The sequence below is a fragment of the Lissotriton helveticus genome, chromosome 12 (genome assembly GCF_964261635.1).
Source record: "Lissotriton helveticus chromosome 12, aLisHel1.1, whole genome shotgun sequence".
NCBI lineage: Eukaryota > Metazoa > Chordata > Amphibia > Caudata > Salamandridae > Lissotriton > Lissotriton helveticus.
This window is the reverse complement of record NC_136073.1, coordinates 692692487-692714395: the sequence shown is the minus strand read 5'-3', so window position 1 is coordinate 692714395 and position 21909 is coordinate 692692487. Positions and strand designations below refer to the sequence as shown.

At 43.6% G+C, this 21909-nt stretch overlaps 1 protein-coding gene across 2 annotated transcripts in view; it reads left to right on the top strand.

Annotated features, from left to right (window-relative positions):
• Positions 1–21909, top strand: part of HYDIN (HYDIN axonemal central pair apparatus protein) — a 3619565-nt gene that overhangs the window by 2975901 nt on the left and 621755 nt on the right. The gene's annotated exons all lie outside the window — the stretch shown is intronic.

Sequence of the window (21909 nt, the reverse complement as noted above, 5' to 3'; positions counted from 1 at the left end):
CAGAGAAGAAAAATGTGTTTGGTTGTAGGGCATACTAATCACCCATTTCCCCTTTCACCTTCTACCCATTCTATCCATCAACAATTGTCAAACCATAGTGTTATGCATCAAAATATAACCAAACTCAAATAAAAAAATACTGATGTGCTATTACCCAACTACTTCTTGAAAACTGCAATCAACGTATATGAAATGTTATTTTAAATATGTTTTTAACTTATTGTTTTTTAAGAATTTGTGTTACACAACTGTATATTATACTTAATAAAATTATCATAATTCTCAAAGAGAAACCTACTTAGGCCCTTTTGTATGTGTATCTTTGTCTATAACACTACATTGACATGGTGGTACTAGTATTTCTATCTGAGCCTTTTGTGTCTAGCTGGATTGAAAAGCTCCTTTTCTGATCGGGACTACGTCCATTTGTGTATTACTTTCCCCCGTTCCGTATTGGATTGGTATGGGGACCTCCCTTTTTGATTTGTCTATTACCCACCTAGTACAGCAGGTGCATTCCTTTCTCATTTCATCTCCCTGTGCTGTGACCACTTCCTCACCTCCAACAACTTACTAACCACTATATGCTTCAGTTAAATCGCCTGCCTAAAAGCATTTCTTGAAAAGCTGCTATGCAAGAAAGTTACCGTAGACATACCAGATTCAAACCAATGCCACCCCCTCCCCCTTTTACCACCTAATGTCCTAGGACAACACCCCCATAAACTCACTCTTCTTAGCGCCCTAACACCCTTATACCTAAATATTCTGCAAAGTGTACTGAACAGGCAGTTAATCTATTAGCAGCAACATCGCTTAGTCACTCAGATTGACTCATCACTACCCAAAAGCATTGTTCTACTTTTAGTTGCTTTTTTCAATAATGATGTAGTTTCTTAAAATGCATAATTTCTTGAATACTTTATATATGGGCTTTTATTGCTTTACTTTGAGTGTTATTGATCCTGACATAAAAAAGACAAACTGTTTTTGAGGAAAAATAGGACACATCTTTTGTACACTTTACTGTTCTAGTTGGAAATCTGTGACTAAAAATAATTTTAAAATCACTACTGTTGCAAAGCAAGGCATCTGAAAATTGTGGAAATGGTCATTAGTGTGCAACTCTAATGTTAGACATCCACCAGTTTGTATATTGACCAGGCCATGGTAATGTAATTAGCTAATATTAGGAATGTCATCCTATAATTACCAAGCCAGAGTTTTTCTTTCATATTTCTCTGCCACATTTGATTTAGTGGATCAGAGACTCCTTCTCCACTGCTTACAAGCCATGGCCAACTTCTCAGAAAAAACCTTTAAGCGGTTTAAAGCTTTCTGACTGACCCTAGCCATAGAGTAGGATAAGGTAACCGACCCTCCCCACCTACCCATTTCCCCACAAATTCCTCTAGGAATCCCCTTCTCTTCTCTACAACATGTTTATCAAACCACGTATGGACCTCGTGAATTCCAAGTACTTCCATATTAAGGAGACATGGCTCTAATAATAAAGATCAATTCTCTGACATATCCATCACCTTTGAGATCTTCGAAACATGATTAGGACCTCAGAGCCTAAATGCACTAGGTCAAAAATGGATATTTCAATCCTCGGCTGCCTTTTCAACACTTAAAAAAGTGAGCTCTCTCCCCTCCATCTTTGGTAAAACAGTGTCCATAAGGACCAAGATAAAAAAACAAAACTCAGCCCAATGTGGGAAGCATACCTCATCATCAGTAAACAAATAGAAGCCAAAGTGAAGCCTGCATTCTCAGCTAAGAAACTGTGCAAACTAAAATTGTGCTTTTATGCTCACACGCGCAAACTCCTTGATTTTGTGTACACATGCTTTAGGTGACTTCTAAGACAGGATTAAACGATACTGTCCCACTTGCTCACTCCACTCACACAAGAGCAAACGACTTATCCCGCCCACAAACAGATATATTAATGGGAGACACATTACAGCATCTGTACTGATCCTGAAACAGTTTACCCACAAACATTTGCCATGCTAATGCTATTCAAAGCCAGACTGAAAATTCTTGTGTTCTAAACTAGTCAGAATGGTTGAATGCAACTTTGAAACTCCTTGTACACACTCACCTAGGACATTCCTGACCTTAAAAGGCACAAATCACTACTATATCAAGCACAGGGTAAATAGTATAACCACTGCCACGTGCTTTTGCATCTTACAAAAGCAGTTAAAAGTAATTACGTTTGGCAGTATCCACTACGCAAACAAACATAAACATTAAAGAGGGACAGTCAGTCAGCAAGTAACTTTATTCCGATTCAAAAGAACCATAAAAGTGCACAATATTAAAAAATGCAATTCATAAAATACTTTAGCAGACATAATAAAATTCCATGTAAATCTAGTATTCATGCAGTAGAAGATAAAATATTGATCAGGAACTAGACTTTTATGCCAAAATGACCAGAAATCATTAAATACAATATATTAAGAACAGGACATAAAAAACATTAAAAGTGGGCCCATATCAAGTCTAAGCTCAACCAGTCCTTTCTTTATAGAAAACAGCATGGCTGGTGATGTCATTTGCTGATCAGCTAGTACATAATTTTACTCATAATGCATCTGATTACAACGGCGCCCGTGATGAGATTAGCTACCGCTATACAGATATCAGTAGAGCCCAGTGAGTGTAGATAGTTAAAACCTTCGCTGTATGTACACAGGCAAAGCTTTCATAGTAAAGGGAGCAAAAATCTAATTCTCACGGGCTTATAAAGTGCACAAAATAAAATAAAGTGCAGCTTGCTTTGTTTCGATAAATTGTCACAGGGGCAAGGTGTGAGTTTGTCCGACCATGCTCCTTGATGAGGAACCGCTGCCAGAAAGTGCACTGTGCTTAATCGAAATCTGCTAAGATAAAATCTGGTCTGAGGGTTTAAAATAAAAATTCAGTAAAACTGCGGGTTATCCAAAACAGGGAGATAACCTCCAGGATAACCTAGGGGCTGCCGATTGCATGTTTAGCCCTGTTTAGAAATGCTTGTTTGATGGTCTCTTTGGGATTTGGGGAAATATTCTGGGGATTGTCATAAAAATGTCCTAGACCTAGCTCTAAGAACTTGTCTCGCAGGTAATGAAACTAGGGAATTATGTTGAAACTGGGGGCAATAAGGCAATCCCTTATAATATCTCTTACGAACGCTACATCCTCCGAAAACCAAATCTTAGCCCATAGAAACAACGGGGCAAAACCAATATGGTCCTCTATTACCTCAAAACCCATTTCTGCATCACAAGCAGATGTAGATGCACTTTTTGGTACCATCAAGATTCATTTGGTAAAAAACGTTCTTAACTCTTTGGAGCTGTTGACATCTATTATATCCCCATACCCCTGCCTCATAGGTGGTAATAGGGAGGCGTTTGGCTCTGTAGAGGGTTAGTAATTCTTTCACTGTTTTTTGCCCCAACTTAGATGCAAACCGGAAAAGTGCATCCACTACCCTGCTTATCTGCTGTGCTCTAACAGTCAAAAGCGGTTCCCATTTAATATGTGCACTGAATTAATTGCCCAAATACGAAAAGTTATAGACTTTTTAGATCACCTTCTCCTTAATGACAAAGGTTTGGGATTTTGTGGTCCGAGGACCACTGGCCATGATATATGATTTATTGAAGTTAACTTTTTAATCAAGCAATGTCATACATTCTGTGAATGGAACCAAAACAGGCTTGGGTCTGTGTGTTAACTGGCCTAGACCACTCAAAATTTAAACTACAAAAAGATGGCCAGCTAGATTATTCGAATATAATCTCACCACACTTAGCTCAAAAATCCTAAGCGGGCACACTTGTCATTTAGTGATTTTTACTTGTTTCATAGTTTTTCAAGAAACATTTGGATATATCCAAACATCAAAGATACTCAAATAGCAAAATTCACATGAAACACCATACTGCAAATAGACATTTTACAAACAATGTAAATGAAAAACATTCATGGGAACACCGTATACAAACGAGGAAAAGAAACGATGCCTCTAGTTATTCAGTTCATGGGGCACCAGTCCTGATAACATAAAAACAGACAAGCGGCCGTTCACTTCTTTTTTGCAGGCTTGCTTGTTTGACTGTGCTGGAAACTTTTTGTTCCAAGGGTTCAATATCAGGTGGACAATGTCCTAAATTACAATCCTGAAACGCCCTTCCTAAATCCTGTTCAAGCACTGGGTCAACACGTTTCGAACCCGGACACTGTTTGGGGGTTCTCCTCAGGACATGGACGGGAAAGTGGCCTGTACTGTGGGACATACAAATAAATACATGATTGGTGTCAGAAGGCTAAACAGATTGTACTCAATTCTGACTCACACACCCTTAAATTCCAGCTGCATATACCTGTTATTCTTGGAGTCTTCCCAGGGCAACTGTGTTGATTCTTGGGGAAACAATGATATTCTGCAAATGTGAACAAAAACCACCTCAGTGTTGTATTTGGGGCCTTGACTGACATATCTGACTGTGTACATGTGGTTCTCTGAGTCCTACCTCACGGTAACTTTCGTAGCTTGACCGTGGTGCGCTGTGGCTTGTGTGATACCCGGTCCTGTGGACAACAATTAATAACGGATTCAGACACCCTTTCCATATATGTCTTTCCAAGGCGCGACTGTGCTTCAAAGCGGGAACCACATGTACACAGTCAGATATGTCAGTCGAGGCCCCAAATACAACACTGAGGTGGTTTTTGTTTACATTTGCAGAATATCATTGTTTCCCCAAGAATCAACACAGTTGCCCTGGCAAGACTCTAAGAATAACAGGTATATACAGCTGGAATTTAAGGGTGTGTGAGTCAGAATTGTGTACAATCTTTTTAGCTTTCTGACACCAATCATGTATTTATTTGTATGTCCCACAGTACAGGCCACTTTCCAGTCTATGTCCTGAGGAGAACCCCCAAACAGTGTCCGGGTTCGAAACGCGTTGACCCTGTGCTGGAACAGGATTTAGGAACTGCGTTTCAGGATTGTAATTTAGGACATTGTCCACCTGATATTGAACCCTTGGAACAAAAAGTTTCCAGCACAGCCAAACAAGCAAGCCTGCAAAAAAGAAGTGAACGGCCGCTTGTCTGTTTTTATGTTATCAGGACTGGTGCCCCATGAACTGAATAACTAGAGGCATCGTTTCTTTTCCTCGTTCATATATGGTGTTCCCATGAATGTTTTTCATTTACATTGTTTGTAAAATGTCTATTTGTAGTATGGTGTTTCATGTGAGTTTTGCTATTTGAGTATCTTTGATGCTTGGATATATCCAAATGTTTTTTGAAAAACTATGAAACAAGTAAAAATCACTAAATGACAAGTGTGCCCGCTTAGGATTTTTGAGCTAAGTGTGGTGAGATTATATTCGAATAATCTAGCTGGCCATCTTTTTGTTGTTTAAAATAAATTCTGTGAAGGCATCAAGAAATTTTTGCAGGCTTTTCACTGTTCTTGCCAACAGCGCATTATCATCTGCATATGCAAGCAGAGGGGCAAAGTTCCTCCCAATTCTGCAGACGTCAAGCGCCCTTTTTAATAAAAAAGGCCTCCAGCCCATTAGTATAAATAAGAAATAAAAAAGGGGCTAAGATGCAGCCTTGACTGACCCCTTCCGTAGAAAACATAGGTTGTGTCTTTTCCCCTTTTCTGCCATATCTTATGATCACCGTTGTATTTGTGTGGAGCCTACGTAAAATGGTTACTAGTGCTTTTTCCACACCCACATTCTCCATCATAGCCCACAATTTTTACCGATTTAGGGTGCCAAAAGCACTAGACAAGTCCATGAGGGTCAGATGGGCAGAGCTCATCATGGACTTCACGTGCTTACTAACTATCAAGGACAGATTGAGACATTGTTCAGTCATGTCCATACCCTTCTAAAACTATATTGTGTGTTTGATGGAACCCCTTTAGCTGAGACCCACTCTTCGCGTCGTATAAAGAGGGTCCTATCCAAGACCTTTTCTGTTGCATCAATCAATGATATAAGTCTGTAACATACAGGGTCATTCCTATCTCCCTTTTTAGGTCGAGACTGGCGTAGGCTCTCGCCAGCGAGACTCAATGACTCTGAGTAGCGAGGGTAAACCCTGCCCCTCTTCTCCATTGGCTGGCCTCCCAAACGGCGGCCAGCCATTGGAGAAGAGGTCTCAGTGTCGTCATTGTCTCACTCTAAGCCCCTTCTTTTTCGGATTGGGGGCCTGTTTTTTAGGTTTGTTCTACCCTCTTCTCCATTGGCTGGAATGGTAAACAACAAGTCAAAAACATGCCTGTTGTTTACATTCCAGCCAATGGAGAAGAGGGGAGAAAGAAAAACACGCCCCCCAGTCTGGAAAGGACGGGGTTCTACCCTCTTCTCCATTGGCTGGAATGGTAAACAACAAGTCAAAAACATGCCTGTTGTTTACATTCCAGCCAATGGAGAAGAGGGGAGAATTAAAAACACGCCCCCCAGTCTGGAAAGGACGGGGTTAAGTGAGAAATGGCGAGCGCGTGGAGCGGTTGTTTATTTTTTTTGTCCTCATGAAAATACGCAGCAAGCTCTTTATGGTTTGTACAGCAGCGCCATGCGAGGGAGACTCCCGGGGCCGTGCCAGCCTATGCAGCGTGCGCTGTGTGCCCCCGATCACCGCCGACGGCCCGGGAGCCACGAGAGCACTTTGTTTGCCTTCACCGGGCCCAGAGTCCGTCGATGTGAGCACCAAGCCGAGCTGGGATTGGTGCCAGCTCTGCACGCTGTGGACATGGGTGGCGGTATGGGTAGACGATCTTTTCCTGTTCTGAAAATCGAAAATGTGAACGTCTGAACTACGGTGGCCCCGCTAGGGCAAAAGGGTTCGAACGCGCTTGACCCTCCATCCTGTGTGCGCGCGGCCGGCGGAGGCAGACAGTTCCCGCCTGAGGCCCAGCAGGTACCGGGGAAAGCCGGGGTGGGATCCTGGTCGGCCAAGAGCCAGGTAGATGTCAGTAAAAATATAGGGGGCCAATGGCCTGTTAAATTATAAGCAGTAAGTTGAGCTGTGTAGGTCGAGAAGCGTGTCTGGGGCCACGGGGGGTGTGAAGCATAAAGATTATAGGGAGGGACGTGCGTACTTCGTGTTGGTGGCCTGTGGTTTGGTGTGGTGTCCCGGAGAAGGAGAGTTAGTTTTCGGGGGAGTTTCTGGTGCTCACGGTTATTGAACCTAGGGCACCAAGTTGGGAGGAAGAGGTTGGAGCACTAGGTGTGCCCCTGGGACGGGTCCCAAAGCAGGATGCTGTTTGTCAGAGGCCCTTCGGGAGTTGGTGCAGGGACTTACGTAAAGTATTTTGGTGGAGCGGTGGCCGTAGGGCCTACTGGTTAAATTTTTGAGCTACAGGGTTGGTTGAGTGGCTGATGGAGGCTTTTGGGTCGGTGGGGAAGCAAGTCACGAGACCATCAATTATACCGGGCTTTTGCGGAAAATCGAATTATGTTAAGCCATAGGATAACGATTTTCAGGTAGAATAGACATCTCGCTCCTTGTGGATAAGACTCTGTTTCTCATATATAGACCGTAGTTTAATAGAAAAGGTCAGGTGTTGCTTCCTGAGTGTCCTATGATCTGGAGGTAGATGGCATCCTCCATATTACTTGTTGTCGTGGGTTGTTTGTGATGTGTCGTGGCAGATGGTGTTGGTGAAATATGAGGGTCAGATTGAGCCCGGGATTATGAAGTGGTGCCGCCATGAGAGGCAAAGCTTGGCCTGCCCTATTTTAGACATGGCGAGAATACCTATATATTTATTACCCATTATTGCAGATGTTCGTCGTGTACTGTCTGCTTAAAGGTCCAAGGGAAGAGTTTCGCTTGGTGTCATCCCAGTGGCATGGACCCAAGTTAAAAGGGGGGGGGGCTATTGGTTGCGAGCAAGTGGTGTCTGACTTAATGTTTGAGTGCGGGTGGATGATTTTGGATGGTTTTTTTTTCCACATCGAGGAAAGGAAAGTCTGTTCGTTACGTGGCAAATAGTATGTGCAAGTTAGGCCACTAATTGGTCTCATCCTCTTGCAAAGGCGCCGCCTCCCTCCTAGGGAGTTAGCAGCACACGTTTTTATCCTCACGGTGTTTGGGGGATGCTTTAAGTAGTTTTCTATAGCCGTATGCCTGGAGGGCCGTGTCTACAAGTTTGTTACTGCTATAATTATAAGTAATTCACTAATTAAAACTACTTGCTCAATATATAACACCTTGTTAAAAAAAATCCTTCATCCAAAACAGCGGACACTTAGATAACAGAAGTGAACACGCTAAACAAATGTATTGCTCATAGATGTTTGGATCCTATACTGCCCCTTACTTAAATGTATCTAAACTAATGTATATGTAATGGCAGGAAGAATGTAAGCTGTTTAGACCTGCATTTGTGCCTGATTACATATGAGGAACGCTGCTGGGATTGAAAAAGGGTGATTGTGACCTGGCGAGGCCAGTTTCAATCATGGCATGTGTAACCAAAATTTGCTCTGTGTGTGTGTGGCTGTGTGTGTGTGTGGCGCTGTGTGTGTGTGAGGCTGTGCGTGTGTGTGTGTGTGTGTATGTGTGGCTCTGTGTGTGTGTGGCTGTGTGTGTGTGGCTGTGTGTGTATGTGTGTGGTGCTCTGTGTGTGTGTATGTGTGGCGCTGTGTGTGTGTGTGTATGTGTGGCGCTGTGTGTGTGTGTGTTTGTGGTGCTCTGTGTGTGTGTGTGGCGCTGTGTGTGTGTGGCGCTCTGTGTGTGGCGCTGTGTGTGTGGCTGTGTGTGTGTGTGTGTGTGGCTCTGTGTGTGTGTGTGGCATTGTGTGTGTGTGGCATTGTGTGTGTGTGGCATTGTGTGTGTGTGTGTGTGTGTGTGGCTCTGTGTGTGTGTCTGTGTGTGGCTCTGTGTGGGTGTGGGGGTGCAAATGCAATAGGTCTCGTATTTGCGAGAGATTAAGCTATTGGCATTGTAAATGACAATGGCATTTATTTATCTGTTTTCAAAACCAACACATAAATAAAAAGTTTGCCATTTACAATGCCAATAGCTCTAACTTTTCCGAAGGCGAGACCGTTGCATTGTAAATGCTTGTTAAAAATGGGGACTACTGTCGCCTCTTTCCAAGATTCAGGCAATGGGCCAAGGATAACTGCTTTAAAGATGTTAGTTAACAATGGTGCCTACAAGTTAATATTTGTTTTGAAAAAGTCAAGGGGCACCCCATCAGGACCGGGGGCCTTCAGACAGATGCCTTGTGCGATAGCCACCTCTACTTCTTGCACTAAGATGGACAGACTTAGCTGTGTGGTTTGGGTATGGTGATGGGGCAATTCCCTAGCTGACATATCTATCATCCTGTGGGGGGATTAAATATACGGGTGAAGTGAGCTTACCAAACTTCACATAAGATCAATGAGTCCATCTGTCTCACATCTTCATCAAACATTGAGCGGTTTATGATTTCCCAATTTTTTTTAGAATCTTTATGGGAGCCCGCATGGACCAAGTCCTCCCATGCCTCCTCCCTCAATTCCATTTTCCTCTGTGCAATCACCGTTCTATCATTTACCCCCAAGGTTTTTCTGTGCTCTCTGTCCCAAGGGATAGTGTATGAAACCCTTTTTAGCTCCTTATGCGATTTGGTACATTTATTTTTGAACCAGCGCACCGCTGGGGCTTGCTTTAGGGGAATCTTCTTAACCAGCCTTTGGGAGATTTTGGTACAAAGCACCTCAAAATCCCTGACTGATTTGTTTGGGATACAATCTAGCTTCAAACACCCATCTATAAGGTAGTGATTACCTGAAATCATTTCTTGTTAAAATGTTTGGGCATCTACCTTGGTCCATACCATCGTGATTCCCTTATTGGGATTATTCTTGGTCACAAGATCTTTAGAGGATCCTGTTTTTGGCTTAATAATAAAAATAGCTATGAGCGGATTATGATCGCTTTAACAGTTTGGATTGATGTTAAACTCCTGAACTAGCGAGGTATAGTTGTTGGATTTTAACATAAAATCAAAAGAGTTAACCCGACCTTCACCGACATAAGTTCATAGTATGCATAGTGGACTTGTAAACACAGTCATTCAGGACGGTAAAGTAATTTGCTACCAAAATAGTGTTTAGGGCTTCCCTGTACAAGAATGACTACAATGAGCCATAGGTTAACATCATTATCTTCCAGCCCACAAACACGATGGGTACTATATTTACAAAGAGTACAATTAAAATCTCCAACCCATAAAAGACATAGGGGCTATATCTTGTCAGAAACCTTACTAAATTCTTCTTACAGCTCCTCTATTACTCAACAATTCCCCTTGTCAAAAATATTATAGTACAAGCTCACTAATAGTAGATCAACTGGTATCAGACCTGATATCACCAATAATTGGTACCAAGGGAATGATCAGATGCATTTGATTTTTACAGAAGTATATTTTACTGCTATAAGCACCGCTATACCACCCTGTGTCATTCCTGAGGTGGATGGGACCGCTGGAATATAAGAAGAACGATACCCATTTATGAAAAAAATCACTTAGAGACCAAGTTTCCAATCTCCATTCCCTAATTTAGTGTGGACTCGCGCAATATTGTATTAAATGACTCCAAACAGAGTAATCATATTTTCTTTGGATACTTGCCCCAATATTGCGATGGTAGATACATCAGGAGTACAGTTAAATGTAAATGGTGCTTCATCCAAGCCCCCCCTATCATGATACTTTCCAATGAAAAGCGGTATCAAAGGGATATCAGTAAGGCATTGAAGTTCTACATCTCATAATGTGCAGCCTCATAAAGGAAAAGGAGTGCAAGAACTTTAGGGCCATATTTAGCAGTTGGCAGCTGGAGTAAAGGCAGCCAGAGGACTTTACATTCTCTACCCTGCCTTTAATCCAACTACCAAATTGAAAGATCACCCTTGAATAACTCAGCAGTGAACTTTATGAATTTTTATGAACCGCTGTGACAGCGGTTCATACAAAACCAATGTAAAGTTTGGTGTTATTTAGTCATTTCTGGCGGATGTTTACACGAAGCTTTTGAACGTTTTACATTTTTCAAAAACAAGCTTCCAAAGCAGGGCTTTGTTTTGGAAAAATGTAAAACAAATACCTTCACACCATGTTAGCATTATCCCACAATGAGGGGGGTAAATGTAAAAAAAAATCTGTACCTCACTTCAAAGTTTTACCTGGTGATGATGGCCTCCCACAGCCCATAGTCTTTCGAACCGTTGACAGCATGTGTGCAACGGAGCCGGTGTAGGCTGTTATCGATATACGGTTGGTCTGCCCAGTCCTAAATATGGTAGCTTTAATTTGGGTAGTTTTTTAGTGTGAACTCAACCCAAATGTATTGGAGTACTTTACATGAGCACCTGGTACATTACACAAGGTCAGATTTAATTTTTGTAGGCACTGCAAGATTAAGTGATTGCCCCAGGATCACCGGATGTGGAGCCAACGCCTAGACTCAAGCCTTGTTGCCTAGTTCCAAAGTTGATAACTTTGGCTTTAACACCACGAACACTGTGATGGACCAAGAGTTTGGTGGAGAAGGTACTCTGTCACCATAGGGATGGGGTACCCTCTCCAAACTCTAAATAATGCATTAGTGCTTGACAGTTAAACTTGATTAGAGAACCTGGTGATAAAGAAAAGCTAATAAAAGGTTAAATCAGGTCTCCAAGCAACAATTTTCCAGTAAGGTGCCCAGCATTACAGAGGCAGTAAACCAGAAAGATCCTGGGAAACTGTTAAAAGCAGAAGCCTCATTGTGATGGGAAATAATTTAGATTTCTTGTAGAACCCTAGTCTTTAGCCAGGTAAAAGAAAACAAAATTGAACATAACCATCCTTAACATGTAAGCTAAAGTCAAAATGCACTTAGACAAGGGTCTATCATTAGAACTCTGTAGAGCCAGACAGACTGACCCTACAATGAAGGGAAGAGAAATCTGTAAATGGTCCCGCACACCCTTCTTCATATAAGAAAGTCCAAAGGAGTCCCAAAAGATGCACCACTTTAGAAAAGTCTCAAGATTAAAGAGAATGATGAATTAGCAGATACCGGGTATAAATGGCAAGACAGTTATCTATTAAAGAAGAACTAAATCTACAAGAGAGATGAGTAAAACGAAATGCTAAATATTACTGGTTTAAGAAGCAGTATTAGTGAGAACTGATTGGGAAATCATTTAGTTTAAGGGAGGTTCTACTCCCAAATCAACCCTAAATCATTTTGAAAGGTCTGACGTGACCCCTGGACAGTAATTTATTTAGCATTATGGTCCATGTAGTAATCCCATCCAATCCTTCAATCTCCCTTCTAGACCCAATGGAAATCATGCCAAGATAGCAGAAAGCAAGGTGGTGATATGTGATGTTAAAAGCATATTCTCCCACCCACATGGACAGTATCATGAATACAGAGACTGCATTTTCCATTTAGTTTTTTCCAAAAATGTGGCAATAGGTGCATAAACCCATTCCGTTTAAATTTTTGTCTTCCATGTGTTTATTCTCATAGCCTATGGCCATCTCTACCAAATCAAGTCAAAAGATCTGCCCTTAACCCACTGTACACCCGTAACTGCTACTACACATGGTGCGGTCTACGTGTATCTTAAGGGATTCTTAGGAAGACCAGTTATTTCCGCCTTCACTGTAATGGTGACATTTCTATCTAGCAATCCACTTTGTTCTAGTTCCTCACATGTAAGATTTGCTACATTGCAAGGATACTATGAAGTAATAGCAACAGACTTTATCCAGTATTATGGGTGTCTTTCATAGATTCACATGCCTGAATCATTCCCCGTCGTCGAGATGGGAGCCCCGGTAATAGAAAAGTAATGTCCTATAGACATACATAGAGAAAAATAGGCCTAAGGGCCTTGCCTTAGTAGCCTATCTATGTCCTTTTGTAAAAAAGGACCAAATTTCCAAAGGTAGCCAATCAGCTACCACCTCCCTCTAGAACCTTCCTGCCAGGAGCCTCAGTCTCTCAGATTTTCTACCGCACGTTGTGCTAGGGAGTCCCCACCTGAGCTCTCCTCAGGTTTCTTCAAATTCTCTCCTTTTCTTCAAAAAACTTGGATTATACTTCAACTATGACTGAACAACAGAAAAAAGGACTCTTCAGAGCTTGTTCTTCTTGTGGCAAGAAGAGACTGCACGTCGACGACAAGCATGAGACTTGCCTCTACTGCCTCTACCCTGACCATACAGTGAAGGACTGCAGGGTATGTAGAACATTCTCTACCAAAACACTTAAGGATAGAGAAGGCAGACTGCTCCTCTGGTTAAACAGACTCAAAACCAGAGATGATGAGGTGCTCTCCTCGGAGGGCAGTGAAATGGCTTCAGTTTCCTCAAAACTGTCCTTAAAAAGGCCAAGGGAGGCTTCCCCTGGCCATTCAGACGTCCCTCACAAAAAGACTACTTCAAAGTCTTCTGAGGCAAGATCTGACACGTCTGTGAAGGATGCTGCAACCTTCAGAAAGCCATCGCAGTCCTCGTCGTCTACTTCCACGACGTTCTCTTCAAGAAAAACGAACTATGTCTCCACATCGACGGCGACAGTCTCGACGACGGTGGCATCGTCAGCCTTGACTTCAACGACGACGACCACCCACTCGTCGACGACGGGTAAGCCAATATCGTCGATTGTACTTATAAAAAACCAGCAATCGTTTGTCAAAACTCCGTCGTCATCACCGTCGACGTCGACAAAACAGAAAACACCGACATCGTCGACGAGAATTCAGTCGACGTCCACCGCATCGTCGACGAAGACACCGACGACGGTAGGAGCACCGCCGACGACAAATGCACCGTCGACGGCTACTACGCCGCCGACGACGAAACTGCCGTCGACGACCACATCGACGACGGCGAAAGTACCGTCGACGACCACATCGACGACGGCGAAATTACCGTCACGACCACATCGACGACGGCGAAGGCACCGTCGACGGCCGCACCGTCGACGACCGCCCCGTCGACGACAGCTTCATCGGCGAAGGGACACTCGACGCTTGAAAAACGATCGACGTCGATACCGTCGACGGCACCAACGACGACCTCGTCAACGACATCATCGACGCCATGGAAAAAAGCGGAGTTGGTTCCATCAAAAAAGGTCACCAAACTCACTATTACGCCCGAATTAACATCACCCAGTAGGGTTCAAACACAGCTCCCTTCTCACATACTACAAGATGACGAATCAGATGATGAACAATTCGAACAAGCTACTAGCCCGTCAGATCTCAATGTCAAATGCCAGAGTACTGACGATGACGGAGATGATGTTATTATTACGGAGGACACTGTTCAGGCTCAGGTACATACTCGAGTCACTCCAATGATCGTATTGCCGGCTGAGATAGTTAATGATCTTCAATTCCTGATCACAGACTATAAAAAACGATTCCCAGAATCATCGGCGACACCTTCACATGACAATTCTCAAGAATCTTCCAAACAGCAAAGATCACCAAGGACAAGACCAGCGCCTTTGGTTATTCCTCAAGATAGTGAACAAGTTCACAACATCCAATCCTCTGATGATGACGACGAACCTCCTGAGGAAGGTGAGGTTAGAGATGACCTCTCTCAAAACAGAGATGATGAGGATTACGTTGCTCATTCTCCGGCCACACCGGAACCCAGCACGTCAGACTCTCCACCAGTGGATATCGGTGGATTCCACAATTTAATAGAGAGAGCGGCCACTAGATTTCACATGGCAATGGAAACAAAAGTAACGGATTGTTTCTTGTATGACTTTAAAGACCCCATAAGGAAGGAGGCAAGGTCCATTCCCATAATAGAGCACATCTGGGAACAGGGGCTACAACTCATGCAAACACCTGCATCTGTTTCAATAGTGGTCCCTAGACTGGATAAGAAATATAGAGCTCCGTCAACGGCACCCACTTGCTTTAATTCACATCCAAAACCAGATTCGGTCGTCACTCAAGCCGCCCAGAAGAACTCCAGAAACCCATCCTCGCCACTGTCAGCACCACCAGACAAGGAGGGCAGGAAATTAGATGGCATAGGCAAACGCTTCTCCACAACATCAGCCATGACGGTCAAAGTGGCCAACGCCATTGCTCTGCTAGGCAGATACAATAGGCAACTATGGGAAGATATTGCTCCATATCTCACGCACGTACCTGACAACTTGAAAGATGAGGTACAGGCTCTCCTTCATGAAGGTCAAATGTCAGCATCAGAAATCATAGATTCAGCCGTCGATGTCGCCATGACAGGCTTCAGACAGCTTGCAGGCGCCGCAGTTTTGCGCAGACAAGGATGGCTCAAAGCGACGTCCTTCAGACAAGAGGTACAAACCAAAGTTGTAGATATGCCCTATGACGGAAAACAACTATTTGGAGCTAAAATAGATGAAGCCTTGCAGACGATAAAGAAAGACACCGATACTGCTAGAGCTCTCGGGACTTTACAATTCAGAAACCAGTCCTTTCGAGGGCACAGAGGAAGAGGACAATCCACATACAGAGGATCCTATCAAGGCAAATCCACATACTCATACAAGCAAAATCGCTCACAATATCCGCAGCGACAGCAACAACAAAGTCGTCAGACCTCCTACGGGAGATCGAACTTCAGGGGCAAATCTCAAAAGAAAACGGCTGGCGGAAGACAATGACCATTTCCCGCAGCCAGTCCCTCCACCGTCCTGTCCGCTCAAAATTGGTGGCAAGCTGACACATTTCCTCCACAATTGGAAATTGATTACGACGGATCGGTGGGTACTACAATTAATTCAACACGGTCACACCTTGGAATTCAACTCCATCCCACCGTTAACTCCTCCTCACAAACATCATCACAAACACCTTCGTATGTTACTAAAGGAAATCTCTTCCATGATAAAAAAGGGAGCAATAGAGCGAGTCCCATCAGCTCAAAAGGGAAAGGGATTTTATTCCCGCTTCTTTTTAATCCAACAGAAAAAGAAGAAATGGAGGCCCATTCTAGATCTCAGGGCGCTCAATGCCTTCCTGAAAAGCCAATCGTTTCGAATGGTGACTATCCAGGAAATCTTAGGCTCCCTGGAGGAAGGAGACTTTATGACATCTTTGGACCTGCAAGATGCATATTACCATGTCCCAATACACAGACGACACAAAAAATTCCTACGATTCGAAGTAGCAGGTCTCCACTACCAATTTTGTGTCCTCCCATTTGGCCTCAAATCAGCGCCTCGCATTTTTACAAAGTGCCTGGCTCCTGTGGCAGCTTACCTGAGACAACAGAATCACCAGGTCTTCCCCTACCTGGACGACTGGCTGGTGAAAGCACCGTCTCTCACAGACGCGCAGCTGTCTTCCAACGCCTGTCTCGATATTTTCCGGAACCTAGGTTTGACTCTCAACTTCGAAAAATCTACTTTACAACCCACCAGGATAATAACATTCCTGGGGGCCACTATCAACACCATTTCCTCCAAAGCTTTCCCGTCTCAGGAAAGAAAAAGCAAACTGATGACTCTAGCTACCACAATATCTTCAAAACAAACCATCAAAGTAAGGATTTTCAAATCTCTTCTAGGGATGATGTCTTCCTGCATTCTACTCATCCCTCACTGTCGGCTCAGAATGCGCCCCCTTCAGGAGGCCCTGACCAAACAGTGGACCCAATGTACAGATTCCTTCGAAGATCACATAGTCATCACTCGACAAATATCCGAGACACTGGGTTGGTGGATGAAGCACAAGAACCTATCCAAAGGTCTCACGTTCTTGTTACCAGAAACTCCACACGTCATAACGACGGACGCATCTCTCGAAGGATGGGGTGCAGTCCTTCAAGACTTACAAATCAGCGGCAGATGGTCGGAGCAAGAGAAGGCTCTGCATATCAACCTCCTAGAACTACGTGCAGTCCTTCACTCCCTACAGGCATTCCTCCCTCGCATCAAAAATTCAGCAGTGCTAGTGAGGACGGACAACACGACCACAATGCACTACTTAAACAAGCAGGGAGGGACACGCTCGCTGACGCTGTCTCGCGAATCACAAAAAATTTGGAACTGGCTACTACTCAACAACATCACATTAACATCAGAGTATGTCCCAGGAAAAGACAACGTCATAGCAGACGCTCTCAGCAGACAGAGGTCAATGTCCCACGAATGGGAACTGAACCAACAAGTTCTAGACAACATCTTCTCGGCATGGGGAAAACCACAAATAGACCTCTTCGCCACCAAGGACAACAAAAAATGCCACGGCTTCGCAAGTTGGCATCCCCAACAGAGGTCATTAGGAAATGCATTTTCCATCGCATGGCGCAACGTGTTTGCGTACGCATTTCCGCCATTTCCCCTGATAAGCAGAGTCATCCGGAAAATGAAAATGGAGCATTGCACATTGATTCTCATTGCCCCATACTGGCCGGGACAACATTGGTTCGCGGACCTCCGTCGCCTCTCAGTCCGACCATCAATCCAACTGCCTCAACATCCCTCTCTACTCTCGATGTCCAAAGGCCAGATACTCCACCCGAATCTGAAATCTCTCAGATTATCGGCTTGGCTCCTGAGTACCGAGAATTCTGTCACCTAAGCATCCCGCAGGAGTGCAAGGAAGTCCTAGCTAAAGCAAGAGCAGTTAGCACGAACAAAACTTATTCCTTGAAATGGAAACGATTTTGTATTTGGTGTAAAGACAACAATATACACCCTTTCAGGATCACTCCAGAGCAGATACTGCCTTATCTCCTGCATCTGGCCCAAACAGGTCTTGCGCATGCTTCCATCAGGGTACACCTGGCAGCAATCTCACGCTTCACGAGGTCTTCAAAAGGCCCTTCACTATGGTCCAACAGACTGATAAAACAGTTTCTTAAAGGGCTTTACAGATCTTTCCCTAGACCAAGGCGAATACCACCAACGTGGCATCTGAATATTGTACTCAATCAATTAATGAAACATCCATTTCAACCTATCCATAGGGCTGATATCAAATACATTTCCTGGAAAACTGCACTTCTTTTAGCTTTAACATCAGCCAGAAGGGTCAGTGAGTTACAAGCTCTTTCGATACAGGATCCTTTCTTGCAATTTAGAGAGGACAGAGTCATATTAAGAACCAACCCCCGTTTCATTCCTAAAGTCCCCTCGGACTTCCATCTCAATGAACCGCTTGTGCTTCGCTCATTCTTCCCGAACCCAGGCACAGTGGCTGAAAGATCTCTTCACTCTTTGGACATTAAGAGATGTCTAAAAGTTTACCTGGACAAAACGAAAGCTTTCAGAAAGACAAAACAACTTTTCGTTGCCTTCAGCAGGCCGAGAAAAGGCATGCCACTCTCCAAACAATCCATTTCCAGATGGATATCGGCAGTAATTGCATTTTGTCATGACAAAGCCGGACGTCCATTACATTCCACAGTCCGAGCACATTCCACGAGAGCTGTGTCCACATCGGCAGCACTATTCGCTGGTGTACCGATTCTGGACATCTGCAGAGCGGCCACCTGGAAATCGCCGCACACCTTTACCAGACACTACTGCCTGGACACGGAACTGATGCAGGATGCAGCTGTGGGCCAAGCTGTACTTCGCCATCTCTTCCAGTAAGATGAGCCTTCCTACTTCCCACCGTCCTGCAATGGTATGCACATTTATTTACTTTACTCTTTATATTACTGATGGTATCTAGTCACATGATATGTATTATCTCAGACTGTTATATTCCATCGCATATGTGCATAATGTATTGCTTGCTATTCTGATTCAGGCATGTGAATCTATGAAAGACACCCATAATACTGGATAAGAAATGCGTTACTTACCTGTAACAGCAGTTATCCAGTATTGGTGTCTTTCATAGATTCACATGCAACCCTCCCACCTCCCCAGGAAGGGCTCATCTCTCACTACAGAGCATATGTTACGTCTACCTAGCTTGGTGCGTACGAAAATCTGAGAGACTGAGGCTCCTGGCAGGAAGGTTCTAGAGGGAGGTGGTAGCTGATTGGCTACCTTTGGAAATTTGGTCCTTTTTTACAAAAGGACATAGATAGGCTACTAAGGCAAGGCCCTTAGGCCTATTTTTCTCTATGTATGTCTATAGGACATTACTTTTCTATTACCGGGGCTCCCATCTCGACGACGGGGAATGATTCAGGCATGTGAATCTATGAAAGACACCAATACTGGATAACTGCTGTTACAGGTAAGTAACGCATTTCTTATAAATGCATAAAAAACAATTAAAACACCTCCCTTTAAACGTATAGAGAAATCACTGTAATATCAGATCTCTCCTGTTTAATTACTCCTCGCTTTAAGAGAATACTCGAAAGAAAGACTTGGGAACCCCTATGTGAAATATGGTGAAGTGGGTCAACAAATCACTTGTCAGTGACTATGGATGCGCTCGAGCACTGAGCAATATCTAGGCATCACCATTCTTTGCTCCTTCCATTCCTACATATGGAGCTCTGCGAACTATTATATAGCTACTAGCAGCCCGTCCCGACGTTGTCCGGGTATGAATTGCTGCCGGCCAGTAGAATATTGTTTTGTAGGATTTCGTTTTGATAGCATTTCTTATCTGTGACAGGCCTGTGAAACGCTCCGATTCACAGTGCACTGCTGATGCACTTAAGAGTGCGCGTTCAGTAGTGTGTGAACTCGAGTTTCCCTACTTTATTTTTCCTTGAAATATTATATAGCGCGAACTCGACAACATGGCATGAGCACAATTTACATTACAGAAGAACACATTAATTTGTGGTAGGCACGGGGAGACAAAGCGATTTGCCTGGAATCACAGGATGTTGAGCTGATGCCGAGATTCGAACGTAGCTCCCCAGCTCTAAAGTTCGCAATTCTAGAACTTGTGATTGGAGGTGTGTCTAAAAGTGTATGTCGGTGCTGGCCATCAATGAGAGAGACCTGTGCATTTTTCAAATGGGTGGTGAAAAAATATGAGTATGTTGCTGGAGATGTGGGCCGCCGTGCTACCAATGTACTTACCGGGGGAGGGTAAACACCCATTATTCCGCAACTTTCTTTCCGCATACCATCACTCCACATACTTTCATTACGAAAGTACCACGACTCCGCAATGCCATTATAACGCATGGCATTACATTTTATATGCTTTTACCACACATACATTTACAACGAAATTCGTTGTAAATGCATGAATGGTAAAAGCATGTTTTTTTTTTAATGTTTGGATAAGGTAAGTATGGGTATAGGGGTATATGTTTTGGGGTACTGAGGTATATGTTTTGGGGTGTTTGGGTATTTTAAGGGTTCAGATATAGTTTTGGGTTATGGGGTACAGGGGTAGTTTTAGGGTTTAGGGATAGGTATGGGTTTTGGGGTACAGGGGTATTTTTAGGGTTCAGGGCTAGGTTTGGGTTGTGGGGTATAGGGGTATTTTTAGGGTTCCGAGGTAGGTTTGGGATTTGGGGTACAGGGGTATTTTAAGGGTTCAGGGCTAGATTTGGGTTTTGGGGTACATGGGTATTTTTAGGGTTCAGGGCTAGGTTTGGGTTTTGGGTTACAGTGGTATTTTAGGGTTCAGGGGTAGGTTTGGGTTTTGGGGTACAGGGTTATTTTTAGGGTTCTGGGCTAGGTTTGGGTTTTGGGGTACAGGGGTATTTTTAGGGTTCAGGGGTAGGATTGGGTTTTGGGGTACAGGGGTATTTTAAGGGTTCAGGGATAGGTTTGGGTTTTGGGGTACAGGGGTATTTTAGGGTTCAGGCGTGGTTTTGGGGTACAGTGGTATTTTTAGGGTTCAGGCTAGGTTTGGGTTTTGGGGTACATGGGTATTTTTAGGGTTCAGGGGTAGGTTTGTGTTTTGAGGTACAGGGGTATTTATAGGGTTCAGGGCTAGGTTTGGTTTTTGGGGACAGGGGTATTTTTAGGGTTTAGGGATAGGTTTGCGTTTTGGGTACAGGGTACATGGTTGTTAAGGGTTAAGATGGGTTAGTGTTTAAGGGTGTTGGTATATTTTAAGGAGTACGGGTGGGTTATGATTATGGGGTGCAGGGGTATTTAAAGGGAGCAGGTTGGGATTAGCACACGATATGAGACATGGCATGAAGGGCGGAACGTACCACACGCCCCCAGCGTTTGTCACGCCCCCAGCACACGCCCACAGCACAACGCAGACACGCCCACAAGGGACTACTTTGCTGGCACGGTTCTCTTACCTTTCAAATGTATATGGTGGGCGTCTGCATAGCCTATGTCCTTCTGCTGCAACTGCCCTTTCCAACGCTGTATTGGGTGTTGTGATTGGTGCTGTGGTTCCTGTGATTACCCGCCTCAAAGGTTTGGGCTCTCACTTTATTATATTAGTATAGATTGAAGTCTGCAGGGAAGCGATAAACATCATTACTATTGGAATGGGCTAGATTTCTACAGAGAGATAGAGTGGAAGTTGGTGACAACCATACTTGAATACACTGTAGTAACCTGTGGATATAGGAAGTAAAAAGGCTTTAGCTAGCAATGAGTTCCTCTTCCAGAGGTATTGTTTTATGTATTACTTGCCTAGTACAATAATCTTTCCCAATGTTTGAAAGAAAATATTTTCATTAGATTTTATTTGGGCATTCCATGTACCATGTACTCGAGACTGGATGGAGAAGAGTGAGGCTTCTCACTCATCTGTATATTTTGTTTTACTTTAGCACATTTTGCTAAGCATGTATGGTTTTAGTCTTTTACTTTCTCTTGCCTGACTACTTTCCAGTTTTCAGTACTTTTTATTACATTGTGTTTTCTTTCTATTTTTAATATAAACCTTTTCTGTTTTGGTATTTTTCTGTAGTTTTTATGACCTTTTCTTGTGGGAAACGCAAATTCGAGTGTAGTA